General features: G+C 35.6%; 1 protein-coding gene across 5 annotated transcripts in view; it reads left to right on the forward strand.

Moving 5' to 3' along the window:
* Positions 1 to 16,146, forward strand: part of LOC142235042 (translational regulator orb2-like) — a 136,089-nt gene that overhangs the window by 7,058 nt on the left and 112,885 nt on the right. The window contains exon 1 of one of the 5 annotated variants that reach the window (XM_075306259.1): positions 152 to 844. The exons of the other annotated variants lie outside the window; for them this stretch is intronic. The gene's annotated coding sequence lies outside the window, so the exon portion shown is untranslated. Of the gene's footprint in view, positions 1 to 151; positions 845 to 16,146 lie in introns of those variants that run through there. 5 annotated transcript variants of the gene reach the window in all.

The following is a 16,146-nucleotide window of genomic DNA, read 5'->3' on the forward strand; positions in this document are numbered from 1 at the left end:
TGATTTGTAGAAAGAAGTGGAGCTAGTTAAAAACAATTGAAAGAATCCCCCAAACACACACATGCACACTTCAATCAAAAATGAGAGAGTGGGAAAATGAATGCGCAGGTGAGCAAAATTGTTGTACAAAGAGTGCTATACAATTGCAGAAGCTAGCAGATAGGTTAAAGTAGTGGTTCGAAGAAGATTTGTCGGGTGCCAGCAAAATTAAAATTTTTCTACATGTAAAACCTTATTCGGTGACACAAATTTGCACATTTCATACTTGGGAGTTGTTGTTTAGCAATATCGCCTTAAAATAAAATTTTCAAATAATTATTCTACAATACTGTGAGACATCAAATACTTCTTTCTTCAATATTTTTGTTGTATTCACACACTTGCCATGTATAAAGTTATCAATTAATAAAATTACATCTAGTGTGCTTAGTGAAAAAAAATCCAACAGAAATAATTATATAAAAAAGATCAAAACCCAAAAATATTTCCCCAATTTAAAACACCAGCAACTCGATTTGCAAATAGATGCAAACAAAAAAGGCCCCATACCACTCATTCTTCACAGTTTAAAGTGTAACCAACAATAAATACAAAGAATGAACGAAAATTGTGCTTAAATTTAAATTCAAGAATTTTGTATAATTATTTTTGCCCCCACAAAAGGTAAAGGGGGCGGATAGAAGAAAAACCCTTTTCACAAGGGAAGAGAGGGTGCGTGTGTGTGTGTGACACAGTGAGAAAGAGAGAAAACTGTAAAAACGGAACTTAACCTAAAAACGACAAAGAGAGCTGCAGCGGAAGCATAAAACCGAAAAAGCTGATAGATAACAGCCGAAGAAAGAGAGTGAGTAAACATAACAAAAAGAAAAACACAATCTTTTGTAAATAAAAACAACCCCCCAATTCCATACCCCCAAAACAAAGAGTTATTCGAAAAAAAAAACGAAAAAGAAAAACAAATTTTTTGTTAGCTATATAAACGAATTTATGTTGTCAATTCTATAATTATCTTAAAATATTACTATTGATTAATTGCTTGATATGGAAATTTGATTTTTAATACAAGGAAATGTCAACGGTCAACGTATCAATCTGCTCTAGTCCACTAGTGATTTTAATGCTGGTTTATGATAGGGGAGAGATTCCCTGTTTGATTGACCTTTGGTATTTTGTCATTTTTCTCTCATGGTTGCCAGATTTATATACCCTACATTATTATGTATATGTGTGTATGTATGACAAAGGCATTATCTGCCAAATGCATTGGAATTATCCTGACATTTTGGAACCATAGTAATAACGAAAAAATTGGGAATAAAACAATCTAGCCGAGTTGTGGCCCGGTTGAGTCTCGAATGATATACTCCACCATCGATTTGAATCATACAAAAAGTAAGGTGAATTAGTTTGTATTCTTTAAAATCACTCTCAACTCGTCAATGTAATCCATTCCCCGATCATTGGCCGTATCTAAGAAATTTCTCTGGGCCGGCTAGGCTCCCCTCCCATAAATTTGGGATTTTCAATTCAACATTTTCAAGTGAAAATGTTTGCGTATCGATATAATTATAAAAAACAAAAATCTATTATGTAGTTGAAGTGAAAATCTGCTTATCAAGAGCATTTGTACCATACCCATAGCAATATCGTATTCTTCAGAATAATGACACCATCATCGATTTCGGTTACCATACGTTAGAACGAAATTTTTGATTTGGGAATTTGTGAGGATTTTTTATAAATAGGTCGGTAAATACATCAGGTTCACATGAAATTTTTTTAAAGGGTGATACGGTCAAAATTTGGTCAAGGGAAAACGCGTGAAAATCGGTGAAATCGTTTATTTAAAAAATCAAATTAAATTTCTTTTTCAAGTTCAATTAGTATAAAATTCAGGGAAAATATGCAGTTAGGCTTTCGCTTTTCCAACTTCGAATTGCCGGGCCTCACGCTTGACACCTGCCATCAGATTTTGTACAGCCACCTTGTCCACCTTCTTCGCCGCAGAAAGCCAGTTTGCCTTGAACTGCTGCTCGTCCTTAGCAGTTTTTTTATCTTCTTTAGGTTCCGCTTGACAATAGCCCAGTATTTCTCAATTGGGCGAAGCTCTGGCGTGTTGGGAGGGTTCTTGTCCTTGGGAACCACCTGCACGTTGTTGGCGGTGTACCACTCCATGGCCTTTTTACCGTAATGGCAAGATGCCAAATCCGGCCAAAACAGTACGGAACAACCGTGTTTCTTCAGGAAAGGCAGCAGACGTTTATTCAAACACTCTTTCACGTAAATTTCTTTGTTGACAGTCCCGGAAGCTATGAAAATGCTGCTTTTCAAGCCACAGGTACAGATGGCTTGCCAAACCAGATATTTCTTTGCGAACTTTGACAGTTTTATGTGCTTGAAAATATCTGCTACCTTTCCCCTTCATTTTGCCGTATAAAACTCCTGTCCCGGAAGCTGCTTGTAGTCGACTTTGACGTAGGTTTCGTCGTCCATTACCACGCAGTCAAACTTCGTCAGCATCGTCGTGTACAGCCTCCGGGATCGCGCTTTGGCCGTCGTATTTTGTTTATCATCGCGATTTGGAGTCACTGCCTTCTTGTAAGTCGATAGTCCGGCTCGTTTTTTGGCTTGATGCACGATTGTAGACGATACACCCAGCTTATTTGCGGCATCTCGGAGAGAGAGGTTAGGGTTTCGCTTGAAACTACCGGCAACTCTCTTTGTCGTCTCAGCGGCTTCCGGTTTTCGATTTCCCCCCGATCCAGACTTCCTGGCTGTCGACAAACGTTCCCCAAACACTTTAATTACATTTGTAACGATTGATTTGGCAACTTTTAGCGATTTTGCCAGCTTTGCGTACGAGTAGCTCGGATTTTCGCGATGCGCGAACAAAATTTTGATACGCTGCTCTTCTTGCTTGAACGGCATTTTGAAGAGTGAATTCCAAAATCAAAATAGGAGCAACATTCTACACACACACACACCTTCAAAATGAGGGGTGTTCAGGTTTTTTAAATGCAAAATTGAAAGAAATACGTCAAGTTTATATTGACCAAATTTTGACCGTATCACCCTTTATTTCAACATTTTGAAAAATAAGCACATTGAATCGCCAAAATTAAAAAGTAAATAAATTTTAAAGTATATGATAGCAAGTCTATTTTTTTTTTTTTTTTTTTTTTTTTGTCTGGGCCGATAACCTTTTAAAGTATATGATAGCAAGTCTATATTTTTATTCGATTGAATAAAGAAAAATATGTCGATACAGAAAATCTACATGAAAAGTTACTATGTTAAAATACAATATTTTTGTAACAAGTGAAAACACACAAATTATTTAATACAATAAAATCCAATGTGTATATAACAACCTCAATATAAATAAATAAATAAATATAGAAATGATGAAGATGACTCCCTTTCATATTATTCTACCACCAAATTTTTTTTACTGGAGTAGAACTACAATTCTCATTCAAAAACATGGCTATAGAACTCCCATTTTCATATCGTTTGGAATACGATAACAGCTCTCCTTGTTTTGTGTTTCGAATCGGGCGAAAGCTATATATGAGAGCTATATCTAAATCTAAACCGATTTCAACCAAATTTGGCACGCATAGCTACAATGCTAATTCTACTCCCGGTGCAAAATTTCAATTAAATCGGAGCAAAAAATTGGCCTCTGTGGTCATATGAGTGTAAATCGGGCGTAAGCTATATATGGGAGCTATATCTAAATCTGATCCGATTTCAATAAAATTTGGCACACTTGACTACACTACTAATTGTACTCCTAGTGCAAAATTTCAACTAAATTGGGGTAAAACTCTGGCTTCTGGGATCGTATTAGTTCATATCGGGCGAAAGATATATATGAGAGCTATATCTAAATCTGAACCGATTTCAATAAAATTTGGCACACTTGACTATAGTACTAATTGTTCTTCTTGTGCAAAATTTTAAGCAAATTAGGGTAAAACTCTGGCTTCTGGGGCCATATAAGTCCATATCGGGCGAAATATATACATATATATGGGAGCTATATCTAAATCTGAACCGATTTCTTCGAAAATGAATAGGGTTCTATTCTGAGCCAAAACACATACTTGTGCCAAATATAAAGTCGATTGGACTAAAACTGCGACCTAGACTTTGATTACAAAAATGTGTTCACGGTCAGACGGACATGGCTACATCGACTCAGGAGCCCACCCTGAGAATTTTTGCCAAAGACATCATGTGTCTATCTCGTCTCCTTCTGGGTGTTGCAAACATATGCAGGGATCGAACCCAGGACCCTTGGCATACAAGGCGGACGTACCAACCGCTGCTCCACGTCGCTAACAAATGTATGTTTAACAATGTTATGTTGTTAAACAATGTTATGTTTGCATCGGCTCGTGGGCGCCGCAAGCTATGCTATATAAATATAACTTATAACGATAATTATCTCTTGATGACCATAACAGCTACGTAGCCCAGTGGATAGTGTGCTGGCTTACAAACTGTGTGGTCTGCTGTTCGATTACCCGTCCGGCAAAATTTAAAAAAAATTATAAAATTGAATAATTTCTTCTACAATGTTTGTATTACAGAAAAAGGTGCTAAGAACTAAAAAAACTCGTGGAAGTGAGAAAAATGTGAGGGAATATACAATTAGGCAGAAAAAAATTTTTGATCACAATCTTCTTTGGGAAAAAATTCTTCTAAGCATATAATATTTTTGGGTTCAAAATGTTTCCAAACATATTATATGTTCACATAATAACATAGTTTTTTTGGAAGACAACGTTATTGAATTTGGATGAAAAAATACATCATGTTTGGAATTTAGACTACCCAAACATATTATATTGTTTAGACCAATATGCTTTCAAACATATTATATATTGGAAGAAATCAAATATATAAATGTTTTGGCAATACACAAAAATTTATATGCTTGAAGCAAAATGTGTTTGGGAGTATATGTTACAGAAGCGTTTTTTGTCTGAGGGTGTACATTTTCTTGTCTGGTTCTCTGTTTAATTTTTTTATGGTATATACATTTATGCAATCTTAAAAGCTCTATATTTTTTTATATTCACAATCAAATTAACAGGTTGGCTGATAAGTTCCCGGTCTAACAAAGAAAAACACCTTTTTGTCAAAATTCGTTTTTATTATTCAACATAGTTCCCTTCAAGAGCGATACAACGATTATAACGACCTTCCAATTTTTTGATACCATTTTGGTAGTACTCCTTCGGTTTTTGCCTCAAAATAGGTCTCAGTTTCGGCGATCACCTCTTCATTGCAGCCAAATTTTTTTCCTGCGAGCATCCTTTTGAGGACTGAGAACAAGAAAAAGTCGCTGGGGGTCAGATCTGGAGTATACGGTGGGTGGGGAAGCAATTCGAAGCCCAATTCATGAATTTTTGCCATCGTTCTCAATGACTTGTGGCACGATGCGTTGTCTTGGTGGAACAACACTTTTTTCTTCTTCATATGAGGCCGTTTTGCCGCGATTTCGACCTTCAAACGCTCCAATAACGCCAATGTAAGGGAAAATAAATCCGTATATGAAAATTCGTTTCAGCGCCACCTATATGTGAAAAAATAGGTTATATACGAATAAAATTTTTTTTTTGCGATATAATCCTCCGTAGAAATTGGCACAAATTGGCCAAACGGGAAGAGATAGAAAAGCCATCGGATAGAGCACTAAAAGATCTATCTTTCACATATAAATCTGGAACCCCATCTTTTTCCATTTGGCCACAGTGGTCACTTTTCTCTCTGTTTCGTATATGCAACATTACTCCGATTCGGAAGATTTCTGGCAAAAGGTTTTAATTCCAATCGAAAGCTATCGTTTCAGTTTATCTTTGGTTAAAATTTCTATCTCTTCCCGTTTGGCCAACTTGTGCCAATTTCTACGGAGGATTATATCGCAAAAAAAAAATTATTCGTATATAACACATTTTTTCACATATAGGTGGCGCTGAAACGAATTTTCATATACGGATTTATTTTCCCTTACATATAACGCCACTGTTGATGGTTTTTCCCTTCTCAATATAATCGATAAAAATTATTCCATGCGCATTCCAAAAAACAGAGGCCATTACTTTGCCAGCGGACTTTTGAGTCTTTCCACGCTTCGGAGACGGTTCACCGGTCGCTGTCCACTCAGCCGACTGTCGATTGGACTCAGGAGTGTAGTGATGGAGCCATGTTTCATCTATTGTCACATATCGACGGAAAAACTCGGGTGTATTACGAGTTAACAGCTGCAAACACCGCTCAGAATCATCAACACGTTGTTGTTTTTGGTCAAATGTGAGCTCGCGCGGCACCCATTTTGCACAGGGCTTCCGATTATCCAAATATTGATGAATGTTATGACCAACACGTTCCTTTGATATCTTTAAGGCCTCTGCTATCTCGACCAACTTCATTTTACGGTCATTCAAAATCATTTTGTGGATTTTTTTTGATGTTTTCGTCGGTAACCACCTCTTTCGGGCGTCCACTGCGTTCACCGTCCTCCGTGCTCATTTCACCACGCTTGAATTTTGCATACCAATCAATTATTGTTGATTTCCCTGGGGCAGAGTCCGGAAACTCATTATCAAGCCAAGTTTTTGCCTCCACCGTATTTTTTACCTTCAGAAAACAGTATTTTATCAAAACACGAAATTCCTTTTGTTCCATTTTTTTCACAATAACAAAAGTTGCTTCACAAAAGACGCTCTATCTCACAAACTAATTGACTTACAGACGTCAAATTTTGACACGAATCATTTGAAGGTTGGTACTATATAAAAATAATATGCATTTGATACTAGCGACGCCATCTATGTATCAGCCGGGGACTTATCAGCCAAACTGTTAACTTTCTTTTCAAACTCAATAGCACATTATTAATATAACACGGAGGAAATACAATTTATGTTTCATCAAAAATTAAATTGGTTTCAATACAAACGACAAACAATTCAATTGTCCTAAATACGATTTATTTATAACTATCATCAATTCGAGTAGAAATCACCATTGGAAACATTATCAAAAAAATGTGTATTTGTACGACTAATTGATGTCATTATGTCCATTGTTTGCGATTAGTTTGTGTTATTTTGTAAACGAATATTCTTGGTTGAATATTTGAGAACTAGGGTAGGGTAGGGCATGGTGCGGTTTTATGGGAGTGAGTGAATAAGGGTGAACGTTTTCCATTTATGCCATTATTAATATATTGTTGTGGTTTGCATTTAAATTTCCATCGAATATCAAATGTTGTCAATTATTTTCTGCTGTACAGTGGTTCAAAGTTAAAATATTTTGTTCAAAAAAGCGGTTTGAGGCATGCAAGTAATACATTCCTTGCTTAAGGTGGGTATTAAGTTCGAGTTTAGCCGCTAAAAACGTCATTTTTTCACGATTACTTTTCTTTAATAATCCATTTTAAGGAATACAAACTTTGTGAAAATTTGCTTTGGGCTTTTCCCCATCAAGTTATAATAAAACTTGCAACAAATATGTATAATTTCATGCATTTTTCTTACTGATTTAGTTTTCACTTTAGCGATTTTAGCGGCTAAACTCGAACTTAATACTCACCTTTAGACAAAAAAAGACCAAACGTATTTACATATAGATTTAAAAAGAAACAAGTAAGGAAAATCTATATATATAAATCTGAACCGATTTTTACCGATTTCTATGGCTATGAAATCTAAAACTAGGGTATAAATCGAGCGAATGATATATATGGGAGCTATATATAAATCTAAACTATATCAAATCCCTGCCTATTTCAACCAAATTTGCATTTGCATACATAGTTAGAATGCTAGTTTTACTCCCTGTACTCATGTAAAACGGAGTAAAAATGTGGCCTCTGTGTTATTTCAATGTGTTTTTTTATACCCTGCGCCACACTGTGGAACAAGGTATTATAAGTTAGACATATGTTTGCAACACCCAGAAGGAGACGAGGTAGACATATGGTGTCTTTGGCAATAATGCTCAGGGTGGTTCCCTGAGTCGATATAACCATGTCCGTCCGTCCGTCTGTCTGTGAACACATTTTTGTGATCAAAGTCTAGGTCGCAATATAAGTCCAATTGCCTCCAAATTTGGCACGTGTTCCTTTTTTGGATCTGAATAGAACCCTATTGATTTTGGAAGAAATCGGTTCAGATTTAGATATAGCTCCCATACATATCTTTCGCCCGATATGCACTTATATGGACCAAGAAGCCAGAGTTTTATCCCGATTAGCTTGAAATTTTGCACAAGGAGTACAATTGGTAGTACTGTCATGTGTGCCAAATTTGATTGAAATCGGTTCAGATTTAGATATAGCTTCCATATATCTTTCGCCCGATATGGACTAATATAGTCCTAGAAGCCAGAGTTTTGGTTCAATTTGGTGCAAATTTTGCACAAGGAGTACAATTAGTAGTGTAGTAATGTATGCCAAATTTGGTTGAAATCGGTTCAGATTTAGATATAGCTCCCATATATATCTTTCGCCCGATATGGACTAATATGGTCCTAGAAGCCAGAGGTTTGGCCCAATTTGATTGAAATTTTGCACTAGGAGTACAACTAGTAGTGTTGTCAAGTGTGCCAAATTTGATTGAAATCGGTTCAGATTTAGATATAGCTCCCATATATATATTTCGCCCGATATGTACTTATATGGACCCCGAAGCCAGAGTTTTATCCCGATTAGCTTGAAATTTTGCACAAGGAGTACAATTGGTGGTGTAGTCAAGTGTGCCAAATCGGTTCAGATTTAGATATAGCTCCCATATATATGGTTTTCTGATTTCGACAAAAATGGTTAAAATACCACATTTTCCTTGTAAAATCGCCACTGCTCAGTCGAAAAGTTGTAAAAATGACTCTAATTTTCCTAAACTTCTAATACATATCTATCGAGCGATAAACCATAAATAAACTTTTGCGAAGTTTCCTTAAAATTGCTTCAGATTTAAATGTTTCCCATATTTGTTTACTAACATTGTGTTCCACCCTAGTGCATTAGCCGAGTTAAATTTTGAGTCTATAGATTTTTTAGAAGTCTATCAAATTCTGTCCAGATCGAGTGAGAACCTTTGAAACACTCAGAAATGTCACCAGCTTTGCTGATAGGGTATAGTAGACAGAAGAAATCGATCGAAAATGTGATTGCTCCCACGACCCTTTGTATGCAAAGCGGGCATTCTAACCATTGCACCGAGGTGGCTGCCTATAAATAGGTTTGTGTGTGCGTGTTCAATTAATTGTTTGAAATTCGAACTACAAATAATCTAATAATAATTTTGTAAAAGATTGCTTCTTTTGTTTTTTTTTACATGTATACACATTGTAGAGTCATTGAATTTCACCGAAATATTTTTGGTTTTGAATCACTGTGCGTCGTTATTCTTCACTCACAAACGTTGAGTATTTCATGGTTCTCCCTCCCACCGGGATGTCACCAACCAAAAGTATAGATATTCAGAAAATAGTAAAAAACCAACGGAGACCTTAAATTAGCAAATGGAAAATTGTCCAAGATGACTCCAATCATCAAAACTAATAAGACTCCAAGTATGAGAATGTTACGTTTACACATCACGCAAAAAGAAGCAAGGGGGTCGCAACCAATACAATGTTTACAAAACATTGAACGTCTTCAATGACAGAATTCTCTTGTTGGGCCGCTACTGTTGTTTTCATCTGATTTGCTGGCACTTTTCTGTTATTGTTTTCATGAAGCTTTGTTAAGGTTTGTTTTTTTTTTGTTTTGTTAACGATTTCTCTGTTGTATAGAAATTAAATTTATGGTTTGAAGCATAAAGTTAACCGTCGTATCGTATGACCCTACTCAGTCTCTCCATTTTCTCTCTTTCTTTCGCAATTACAACAAATGTGCCCAAATTAGAGATGTATGACATTATTTAAATTGTAGTGTAGTGTCAAGATTATTAACAAGAAGAGAAGTGTGAAAGCCATGACTAGTTGACTGGTAAAGAACAAAAAGTCATCTTTTGTTTTTTTTTTAAAATTTGAAAAAACATTGCGTCTTTCTAAATATGTAAAAGCCGATTTTTAGATTTTTTAAAACGTGGAAAAGGTCGGTTTTAACGGTTATTGAAAATTGACTATTGGCAACGCGACTTTCGACTAAATTTTCATTATTATAAGACTACAAGACATTCGCCCTTCAATTCAGATTCCACTTTTTCGTCAAAGTTCGATTAGTCGATTATGGTCACTACACTCAAAAACAAAAAAAAAAGTGAACCCTACACGGACGAAAAAGACTGTTTTCCATATGTTTGGGTGTAAAAATTATATGTTTGGAACTCAAATTTTTTAACATAATATTTTTAAGTGCAAGCATATAATGTTCATAAACTAGCATAACATGTTTGGGACATATATGTTAATACACAGAAAAAAATTTCACGAAAATTTTTCCAATTAAAATCTTAATTGAGTTTTAAAAAATATTCAATTAAAAATTTAATTAAATCAACAAATTTTTTAATTGAAATAAAAATCAATCACACAAATTAATAGTATCAATTAATTTTTTAATTGGATCAATTAATTTTTTAATTGACTGTCTATTAATTTTTTAATTGATACTATCATTTCTGTGATTGAAGACATTTCAATTAAAAAATTAATTGGATCAATTAATTTCGTGATTGATTCAGAAAAATTTTTTTTGTGTGTATGTTAGAACATATTATGTTTGGGACATAAAATGTTTGTAAATATAATATACTTAGATGCAAACATATATTAATGTGGAAATAGCCTATAAACATATATGTATTTAGAAAGAGAGACCTAGAGAGTATGCTGCAAGTAAAATAATGAGAGTAACCAATTGACACCTTAAAAATATATCCACACAAAGAAAATTTCATTAAAATTTTTTACTACCAGTGTATGCTCTAAGGTGAAACATAATATGTCTGAACAACACAAACAATATTTTGTTTGAAACAAACCTGAAAATATATATGCTTGAAGCAAAATATGTTTGGGGTTATATGTTACAGAAACAATTTTTTAGGGTGTATATTTCACTAAAGCCGATTTAATTCTATTTTAGTTATTACGTTTTAAGAAAGTTTCCATGAGTTTAATAATTTTTTGCGTACATTAAATTAACTATAACAGAGGAAAAATGTATACGAGGGCAGTTCGGAAACTTCTTAGCCTAGCACAAAAAGCGCGGTATAAACAGAAAAAACTTAAGTGTTTTGGAAACTTCCATCTCTGTTATCAACACATGTTAAATTTTGTCTCGATCTGGCAACTCCTTCATATAGAAACAGGTGTTCAAAAATGACACATCCGCAATGCTGTCATAAAATATTTACATAAAAAAGGTTTATCGGGACAAGAAATTCATAATGATATGGTGAATGTGGTAGGTGAAAGTGCTCCTTCATATGCAACAGTAAAAAATTGGGTTGATGAATTTAAACGTGGTCGTCGTACCATCATTGAAGATGAACCACGTAGTGGACGTCCAAAAACAGCAACAACAACAGAAATTGTAGCCAAAGTGCATGATATGGTATTAACAGTTTGGCTGATAAGTCCCCGGTCTAACAAAGAAAAACACATTTTTTGGTCAAAATTCGTTTTTATTATTCAACATAGTTCCCTTCAAGAGCGATACAACGATTATAACGACCTTCCAATTTTTTGATACCATTTTGGTAGTACTCCTTCGGTTTTGCCTCAGTTTCGTCGATCACCTCTTCATTGCAGCCAAATTTTTTCCCTGCGAGCATCCTTTTGAGGTCCTAGAACAAGAAAAAGTCGCTGGGGGCAAGATCTGGAGAATACGGTGGGTGGGGAAGCAATTCTAAGCCCAATTCGTGAATTTTTGCCATCGTTCTCAATGAATTGTGGCACGGTGCGTTGTCTTGGTTGAACAACACTTTTTTCTTCTTCATATGGGGCCAATAACGCCATTCCATTTTTTCACAATAACAAAAGTTGCTTCACAAAAGACGCTCTATCTCACAAACTAATTGACTTACAGACGTCAAATTTTGACACGAATCATTTGAAGGTAAAATAATATGCATAAAAATAATATGCATTTAATAAAAGCGACCTTCAAACGCTCCAATAACGCCATATAATAGTCACTGTTGATGGTTTTTCCCTTCTCAAGATAATCGATAAAAATTATTCCATGCGTACCCCAAAAAAAAAAAAAACAGAGGCCTTTACTTTGCCCGCGGACTTTTGAGTCTTTCCACGCTTCGGAGACGGTTCACCGGTCGCTGTCCACTCAGCCGACTGTCGATTGGACTCAGGAGTGTAGTGATGGAGCCATGTTTCATCCATTGTCACATATCGACGGAAAAACTCGGGTATATTACGAGTTAACAGCTGCAAACACCGCTCAGAATCATTAACACGTTGTTGTTTTTGGTCAAATGTGAGCTCGCGCGGCACCCATTTTGCACAGAGCTTCCGCATAGCCAAATATTGATGAATGATATGACCAACACGTTCCTTTGATATCTTTAAGGCCTCTGCTATGTCGATCAACTTCATTTTACGGTCATTCAAAATCATTTTATGGATTTTTTTTTTATGTTTTCGTCGGTAACCACCTCTTTCGGGCGTCCACTGCGTTCACCGTCCTCCGTGCTCATTTCACCACGCTTGAATTTTGCATACCAATCAATTATTGTTGATTTCCCTGGGGCAGAGTCCGGAAACTCATTATCAAGCTAAGTTTTTGCTTCCACCGTATTTTTCCCCTTCAGAAAACAGTATTTTATCAATTCCTTTTTTTCCATTTTTTCACAATAACAAAAGTTGCTTCACAAAAGACGCTCTATCTCACAAACTAATTGACTTACAGACGTCAAATTTTGACACGAATCATTTGGAGGTTGGTACTATATAAAAATAATATGCATGTAATACTAGCGACACCATCTATGTGTCAGACCGGGGACTTATCAGCCAACCTGTTATGTTGTGAGAAATACGAATTTAGTAAATCTTTATGCTTAATTTATTTATATTTTTTCCAGTTTTTAGTTAATTTAACTAACGTACGCAAAAAATTATTAGAGTAAAGGAAACTTTCTCCAAACATAATAATTCCATGAACTAAAATAAAGTTAAATTGGCTTTAGTGAAATAGAGAGTTCACTTTTTTTTTGAGTGTGATTAAAAATTTAATTGATTTCATGAGCAAATTTCAATTAATTTTTTAATTGATTCGATAAAAATTTAATTGATATTGATAGCAAAACTCAATAAATTAAATCAATTGAAAACTATTTTCAATTACGTTCTTAACTGACTATGTGTTTTTAGTTTCATTAAATTGAAATTTGATTTTTGAAATAAATTTTTATAATGCCCGAATTTTTTTGCCAGCGGATTAAATATTCAATGTTAACGACACAAAAAGAAGAAAACTAAACAAGAAAAAATTATACGGTAAAATTCAGTATATTCTGTAAAGCCCCTTGAATAGTTTTAACTAAGTTTTCTTTTTATTTTTTTTTAATTTTTGTTGTCTTAAGGTGCGTTTTACTAAAAGCTTGCTAATTTAATGAAGCCCGCCTAAAGGCGGGATTGGGCATTAGAGGGTTAAAATTAAAAAAACAAAATGTCCATCCGAGACTGATTAAAAAGTTAATTGTATCAATTAATTTTTTAATTAAAAATTTTCAATCATTGACTTAATTAACTTAATGTTTCTATCTTGATTGAAAAGTTAATAGTATCAATTAATTCAAAAAAAATTTTTTCAACTTCAATCAACTTTTTAATTGGAAATATTTTGCTGATATTTTTTCTGTGTATAGGTAATTTGTGTGTATTTTTTCTGCATAAAGCCAAGTTGTTGTTGTTGTAACAGTTTATTGTGATTTCATCCATTTTATGTTATACGCTTTGGTACTTCAGCTTGTGGCCAGATCGAGAAACTCTGCGACTAAGGTGGGGTGTGTCCAGAGTTATCTGGTGGTAAGTCGGGTTGGTTTAGCTGGGCTAGAGAAAAGATGACGCGTGTCGTGTGGCCCTTGGTTGCAAATTGGTCATACGTCAGCTACGCTGCTATCAATCACTGATAAATAGGAATTGAGGCGGCTGCACTTGCCTGATCTTAATTGGGCTAAAACTCCCCTAGTCTGCCGTGGGAGGTCACTTTCCTCCGGTGCTATGGGCGGTGGTCGGACTCCGAGAACAGAATTAATCTTGTAGCTTCTCACCGCTTCAGCTACAGTATTCACATGAATCCTGTTCAAACCTGCCTGGTACGCTACTTGATCTAGAGGCTCTCTTTTGTAGCGCTGGATCTCGCGCTCTAGATGATGTATATCAACCCTTACATTCCTGGGTGGTTGTGTATCCATAAGATGGTGGTTTGGATGATTACTGCGATAACCACCCAGGAGATACTGCTTTGGTAACATGTAGTTGTGTCTTCGCACAGGGATGATCTTTGTCTCCACATAAAGGTGATCCAGGGGTGTGCTGCGGAAAAATCCAGTCGCAGTTCTAAGGGCAGCGTTCTGGCAGGACTGTATCTTATTCCACTGCGTATCACTCGTCTGCGGTGTTCAAACTGGGGCTGCATAGTTTACCACTGACCGGCCAATTGCCTTATAGGTAGTTAACAAGGTTTCTTGGTCTGCACCCCAAGTACTGGCGGCAAGTGACTTGAGGACCTTGTTTCTACCGCGGAGCTTATTACAAATTGCAGTGGCATGGGGGTAATTTGGTTTCTCGTAGTGAAATAACTGGTAAGATTAGCGATGTAGACGTTTAAACGATCGCAGATGTCATCAACATTGGGCCCAGATGCCAAGATTGTACAATCGTCTGCGTATGATACAATCTCGACGCCGTCTGGAGGGTGTAGAATAGAGGATAGGTAGAGGTTAAACAGTGCCGGAGATATCACCCCACCCTGGGTGGGGAGCTCCCTGTTTCACTCTACGGGGTCTTGATTTCCTATCCCTAAATTCCACATACGACTGGCGTCCGCACAGATAATTAGTAACCCAACGCTTGGTTCCTGCCGGTAGGGACGTGTTTTCGATGTCATCGAAAAGTCTGGCATGGTTGACCGTATCGAATGTCGTTCTGTGACACGGCTTGGGCTGATTGAGTCCCCTATTTATAAATGGTTAGAGTTGGCATCACTGAAAGTAACAAGTGTTTTTTTTACGTTTCTGAAATCGCTTCGTAAAAATTGTGAATATTAAAAGATTAAGATTGTTCACAAAACACAAAGACTCAGTCACATATAATTAAAGAACGCTGTGTTCGGAAAAAGTGAAAAATGCCTAAAACAAAAGAACGTCGCAGTGTTGCAAGCAAAAAAATTGTCTGTCACGAATGTAAAGACCAAGTAAAAGAGGAGACTGATGATTCTATAGAATGTGACAAGTGTAAGAAAGTGTACCATTCTCAGTGCTCAGGGATAAGTAGGAGAGAGTTTGAGAGACTGCTTAAAAACGAGAGTGAAATGTATTACTGCAGCCTATGCAAAGAAGAAGGTGATGGAGAGATTAAAAAAGAACTAAAAATAATAAAAACGGAATTAAAAAAGCTTGAAAATCTTAAAAAACTGGATCAATTAACAGAATCTATAAACTATATGTCACATAAATTTGATGAAGTGATGAAAGATGTTAATCAAAATAAAAAAAGAATTACTGAATTGGAAAAAGAAAATAAAAAATTAAAAAATAAAGTACATTCATTAGAAAACTCAGTTAAAGAACTCAAAAACTTCAATGTAAAGAATGACTGTATTATAAGCGGTCTAAAAGTGGATGAAGGAGTTGAAGCTATTGATGCAGTTGTAAACTTATCGAAAAATGTTGGGGTTGATTTTGTGGCTGGTGGAGTTCAAGAAGCGTTCTTCATTGGCAAAAAAAATACCAACAAGAAAACCATAGTTGTCAAATTTTCAAGAAGATCTGAAAAAGAGAAGTTAATGATGTCTAAAGCAAAATTAAGAGAAAGGGAAGATACGAAGAGCGTGTATGTAAATGATTTTCTCACCAAAGAATCGTTGCAACTATTTCATTACGCTAAAGCATTGAAAACTATAGGATACCAACATATTTATGTGCGCAATGGTTCAGT

The sequence above is a fragment of the Haematobia irritans genome, chromosome 4 (genome assembly GCF_050003625.1).
Source record: "Haematobia irritans isolate KBUSLIRL chromosome 4, ASM5000362v1, whole genome shotgun sequence".
NCBI classification, from domain to species: Eukaryota; Metazoa; Arthropoda; class Insecta; order Diptera; family Muscidae; genus Haematobia; species Haematobia irritans.